At 32.5% G+C, this 6,000-nt stretch overlaps 1 protein-coding gene across 3 annotated transcripts in view; it reads left to right on the top strand.

Annotated features, from left to right (window-relative positions):
- The first annotated feature begins 243 nt into the window (after window positions 1-243).
- LOC129798824 (elongation of very long chain fatty acids protein 7) overlaps window positions 244-6,000 on the top strand; it is a 47,387-nt gene continuing 41,630 nt past the window's right edge. For 2 of the 3 annotated variants that reach the window (XR_008751464.1, XM_055842212.1), the window contains exon 1: window positions 244-409. The gene's annotated coding sequence lies outside the window, so the exon portion shown is untranslated. Of the gene's footprint in view, window positions 523-6,000 lie in introns of all 3 variants that reach the window. The other variant, XM_055842213.1, reaches the window with a different exon arrangement.

The following is a 6,000-nucleotide window of genomic DNA, read 5'->3' as shown; positions in this document are numbered from 1 at the left end:
AAGTAAAAACGTAATGCTGTACAAGAGAAAATTTCACGATAAATAAATATTTAGTTGTGATTAATCAGCCAAGCGAATAGTGTGCGTTTTTCTCTACGTTTGGTGCAATCAACAATATTGCACAGTTACATTAAAATTATGATTGAAGTGTTAGTATAATTTTTTTGACGTAATATCGCTTGTTTGTTCTTCCGAGAAAACTCTTACACCAAAACGCTTATAAAAATTGATTCTTCTCACCGTGTGAATTACTAGTTGGTGGAATTTCAGTGGGACAAGTTATAAACTTCTCCCGGAGAACACATTTATTGACAATAATTCTCCGTGATATTATCCCATAAGTGAGAATCCTGGCTTTTTTTGTGCTAGAAAAGGCCAATCCCTCAATTAGCACACCCTTAATCTAGGGGTGAGTTCTCTCTTGTGCTTTTTGCCTCGTGTAAACAAGTTTGGAGAATTTATTTATTTATTGAAGACAGGATATTAGGGTGACGAAAAAAGTGTTTGAATCCATTTATCAAGGTGAAAAATAGTATTTGAATATTTATCGATATTGAGGATCAATTTATAAGGGTTCTTTTGTGCTGGGATATGTAACCTGATGATTTAAAAGGATATTCGTAGGGGAAGGCTTTTAGGCTTCGCTCATACTCTGGCTTCGAACACTTTATATTTTTTCCCGTATTCAAATATTCCTGAAAAAATTAGATCAAATTCGTTAATAAAATATATGGAAAAAAAATAAAGTGCTCGAAGCCAAAGTGTCTACAAAGTCTGAAAGCCTTCCCCTACTTGACTTTCACAACTGAAAAATCATACATTTCTGTGTAATCTAAAAAAAAAATATCCTTAAATTGCAATAGTAACACTTGCCAATAGATTGCAAAATTTTGCAATATTTTCTCTTCTATTTCATTGACTTTTAAAGTGTAATAATTGAATGCGAAAGAGAGAAGGAGAGAGAAGAAAATAAAATCATGAAAGTGTTTCATTTGATGTAAAATATATTAAATAAAAAAAAATTGATGATGGAATAGAGATAAGTACATACAGTATCATAAATATTGAGGTTTAACAGTCTCATTACAACTTTATTGTTGTTTTTGTTTCTTGGGTTTTCTTTATGGGAAAAGTCTACCTGTTTGGTGCTAAAAAAAGTGAACCTGTTTTAATAAAAGTGGTGTATGTTGTATGTTGGACTTTTGACCCACTATCTATTACTTTACAATTTTAATATTACTCGAAGTCTTTATTACTTTATTATTCTGTTGATTATTTTACAATATTGCATCGGTTACATAGTAGTTTTTTCCACTTATTTAACCCCTGCCCTGTAGGATTTTAGGAGTGTTTATTTCTGGGAGATCATTAACACACACACCCTAGCTTCGAACCCATCGAACTCATCGAACACTATATTTTTTCCCATATTATTTTAATTAATATGGCCTAATGGCAATATATTTCAATAGCCCGTATTAAATCACAGATTTCCTGACAAAATCAAGTCAGAGTCATTAAAGGAAAATGGGAAAGTATGAAGGTTGGAATCCAGAATGTGTGCAAATCCTTAAAGCATTTCCCTGTAGCTTTACTAATTTAGTACAACAAAAAATTACTAAAAAGCCCTAAATAACTCAGCTGTATTTAATTTGGTTCCTTCATTAATTTTCAACCGCTTAGCCCTATCAGAGTCGCGGGATTAGGTTACTCTGGTTAATAAAACACATCTGTCAATCCTCCATTGTTAACATTTGGTTCCGTCCTTAAAATCCTTCCTCTGTGCAATGCGTCCATATCTGTCATAACGGTCATAACACTCCTTTTAACCTCTTTCTTGAAATCTAAAAAAAAGCCAACTAGGGCGAAGTGGGGTACCTTTGAATTGGGTCACCTTTTAAACTGGACTTTTTCTCCCATTTTGAATATTTTCCTGGTGGGCCAATTTGTAAACCCCGATGGGACTCATTTTAACAATATTATAGTTTTTAAGAGGACTGAACAAGGGACTGAAGGTTGCGAGTTCACAAGAGAGAACTAGGAGTACTGATGGTACTCTACTGAACTGGTATATAGTTGAAGGAATATTTGTACTCTGACGTTTTTTCTTCAAATCTACCTTTTCTAATTAGGAAAAATATTGAAATTTCATATCCCAAATAGTACAAAAAAAGTGTCAATAGGTCATAACACGAGTTCTTAAAGTGATTACCCTACTTTTAACTATGATACAAAGCATCAGCAAACTTTATAATCGGCCAACAAGTAAAGATTCAGGGTTGAAATGGGAATAAAGGATGGAAAATTAAGGGATTCCATTGGATTCCATCGTCATAGGTTCGCAATTGTCGAATAGGTCATACATTTTATGTAAGATAAAGTACCTTTTAGTCAGACGTTCCACAAATCGGCCACTATGGGTTATTCTAGTTGATCAGTGAAATTATGGCTTTCATTCTAATAGATGTTGATTCTAACCATGGGAAGCATGGGTAAGATGGGTATTAGGGCGTTTCAACTAGGAAAAATTTTTTTTGGCACTATTCTCACGGTGCTGTATTTGATGAGACAAGAAAGTTTTTCTTCTACGACCATATGATCAGACGCTGTTTAGAGGTGGCTGAACGACCCTCTCTGTAGAACAAATTTATGATTTTACCGGATTTTACACTACAGAGAGGGTCGTTCAGCCACCTCTAAACGACGTCTGATCATATGGTCGTAGAAGAAAAACTTTCTTGTCTCATCAAATACAGCACCGTGAGAATAGTGCCAAAAATTTTTTTCCTAGTTGAAACGCCCTAATGGGTATACAATATAGTCGACATGAGGAACCCTAAGAGCTTTGAGTATACGAATGCTGATATAGAAGTAACTGAATTAACGATCTTTAACTCGAATCTTCTTATCTAATTGGATTTACTTCTGTTTTACAAAACCTAGTCTTGAGTGGTCTTGATAAATTCCTTAATCGAAACAGTCCTAATGGAAGTTAGAATGTTGGGTCATTGATAAATCAAGAGTCTGGTTACTATCTAAGTCGCAAGTTAGAAGATATGATGCAGCAAACGTTTCAATTCACCCTCAATACCCATTAACTTGATATCTAAATTATTTTTTTTTTGCTTCTATTTTTTAATCAGTAATTTTAATTATTTTTAATCGTGTCAAGACACTAATATTTTGCATTACAATGTAATCATTACAATGCTCTCGTATTGGAAGAATCTGCTGATCGTAGATCGCCTAGGAACACTTTCCCCGTGATGAATGCTTCTTCCGTGCTCACAATGGAAATGTCTTTTTCTGACATTCGGTTGTTTGCACCTGGCTGGACTCGAACTCACAACTGTGAGAGTCGAGCCAAAGATCTCACTACCCAAGACCCAGTGCGGTCTTACCTATTACGCCACTGGGATCCCCAGTCATTTTAATGAAGATTCTTTTTTTTTTTTTAATTTTTCCCAACTGTGTTTTATCTATTTTACCCAGTTTAAGACAAATAACTTTAAGGCAGTATTCCTAGCTAAATTGTTTTAAAAATATCTTTGGTGTTGACCAAAAAAATATGAAGCAATAGAAACAAAGTCAAAATGTTAACTGCCGATCGTCTTTGGAGACATTTTCTATCTTGCTCTCGCTGAGTGAAAATGAGTGCGGAGATCACCAAAGAGATGAAGAGTTGAGAAACGCACGAGATGCGTATAAAAGACATGGAAAAATTATTCATAAAAGTGAAATTGGTTAAATGACTATATATGTAAATGGCGTATCTTGAGTTTTTTTTCAATATGGAGTGTGAGAAATTGCAATTAGTAAACCACGAGAAGTCATTGATTAAATGATTTTTTTTGCTCTTAAACTGGACTTACAATATCACTGGTTTGATGTGTGATATGTGGTTGCTGAAAGTTGCATTAAGTGCATTTAATAGAGTATTTTATATAAATGGATGTCGGTGTGTGAATGAGATGAGGAACATTCAGTGTTTACTTGTTGATTTCCCGGAAATTCTCTCATATCATATGTTATAATATATCGAAATCTATATTATGTCGCCGTACTACTGTTGGGATTCAGTTTCATGTTGTGATATTAAATTACATGACTTTTATTTAAAGTATTTTCTTGTATATAAACAAATTAGTTTTTTTGTGAATGAATTAGATTAGTTTATCGACTGCACTTCTAAACACCTAGTTCTAATTATTTTAGTTGTAATTGAAGACTATTTCAACCCTTTTTACCCTGAACTTCGGAACTATGATGAGTTAACACCACAGAGGGCTTGGTTTCTAAGTAGGGGAGACTGGGGCAAAATTAGTCAGCGAATGAAATTTTTCATTACGTATAATTCACAAAAAATGTTAGTATCAGGCTTATAAATATTTTAAATAATAGGAAGGGAGATGTTTACTTCGATAAAATTATGGTTTCCTCAATATTCATTGTAAGGGCACTCAATAGGTCAAGTGATAGAGCACTCGCTCTATGATGCAATTGTCCCGGGTTCGAATCCCCTTTAGATCACCAGGAATTTTTCTGGTGTTAAAGGTGTTCGAATTGCATCCAGTGAGTTTCACTGCACTTGATTCCACGGGAATGAGACTGACAACTCCATCCCTGTATAAGACAAAAAATAATAGTAGATATCCTGAATATTTTGGTTGGTTTTGCCACTATTATTATTATTATCTAGACTAATTAACTGGACTATTAATCAATCTACAAAAACTTAAGGAAATGAAAATTTATAAACCTTGGTAGATTCTTACAAAGAAAGGGAAAGAAAAAAGGCCAAAAAAGCAAATAAACAAGTGACAATAAATTGTTAATAGTTTATTTGAAACTTTTCCTAACTGCGGAATAATATTGACTGAATCGCGTTATATAAATTTTTATTCAAGTCTAGAGAGTTTATAGATTTATCTACATTACGTGTGCTTTTTTTTTAAATATCTCCCAAATTATACACAATCAAGAAAGTAGAAGCCTAAGATAAATAAAAACGGATACATTTTATAAAGTCACTTAGTTTTTTCCATGAAAAATTCTGTCTCTTGGAAAATTTTTGAGACAACTCTGGGACAATATGTGACAAGTCAATAACTAAAAACCCGACTTTTTTTATTTTAGACACAAAATTAATTAGACAGATTTGATGTTTTTCGAGTCTTAAATACACTAAAAGTTCTTTCTCAATAAACCACAATAAAACTTGTGACCTTTAAAATGTTTATTTAACCCTTTAACGACTAGACTTTTTTTATCTACTGAAAATCAACAATAAAAATTAAACTAAGAAACATAATCAATGATAAGTTTTACATTTAACCTTGGAAAGTCTAACTAGGGGCCTCTCGACATTTCATTTTTACATACGTTTTTGCATAGAGGCACTGAAGACTATTGGCAAGATTTTTCCTAAAGAGAATTGACTTATTTGTTTAATATATTTCGAAATCATGCATTAAAAGTTATCTAAAAATACATATTTCATAATGCTCGCCGAAATAATACAAGAACTATGAAGAAATTTATTTAAGTCGCGGTGCAATATCTGAAAAATTTTTACAAGGAAAAGTGAAAAATATCTTCACTTTTTATTAGGCTTGATGGGCCCCTGGTCTAAAAGTCTGATTTGGTGTATTTTGTGCTTCTATAAACGATAGAGACAAAAATATCACAAAAATTTAATAAAAAATATTACGTATGAGTATTGTAGTTTTTATTGCCAAAAGGGTTTTGCTTAAAAAATATTGGAAGTATAAAAAATATATAAAATCAATTATGAATTTGAGTTTAAATATTTACTACATAGCAAATAGCTAGAGACTTGCAAAAAATATTCTAGATTCCTTCAACCTTCTACTTCACAATTACGTACAAATATAAGAAAAAAATAACTTCAGGTAGTCAGGAAAAATTATTTTCTTTATGGGACACCGGTGTTCCAATCGTCCTTAAAGGGTTAAAAAATAAAGTTATTTTGAATGTTCT

The sequence above is a fragment of the Phlebotomus papatasi genome, chromosome 1 (genome assembly GCF_024763615.1).
Source record: "Phlebotomus papatasi isolate M1 chromosome 1, Ppap_2.1, whole genome shotgun sequence".
Taxonomy (NCBI): Eukaryota; Metazoa; Arthropoda; class Insecta; order Diptera; family Psychodidae; genus Phlebotomus; species Phlebotomus papatasi.
Note: the sequence above shows the minus strand (reverse complement) of the source record. Positions and strands in the feature narration are given on the sequence as shown.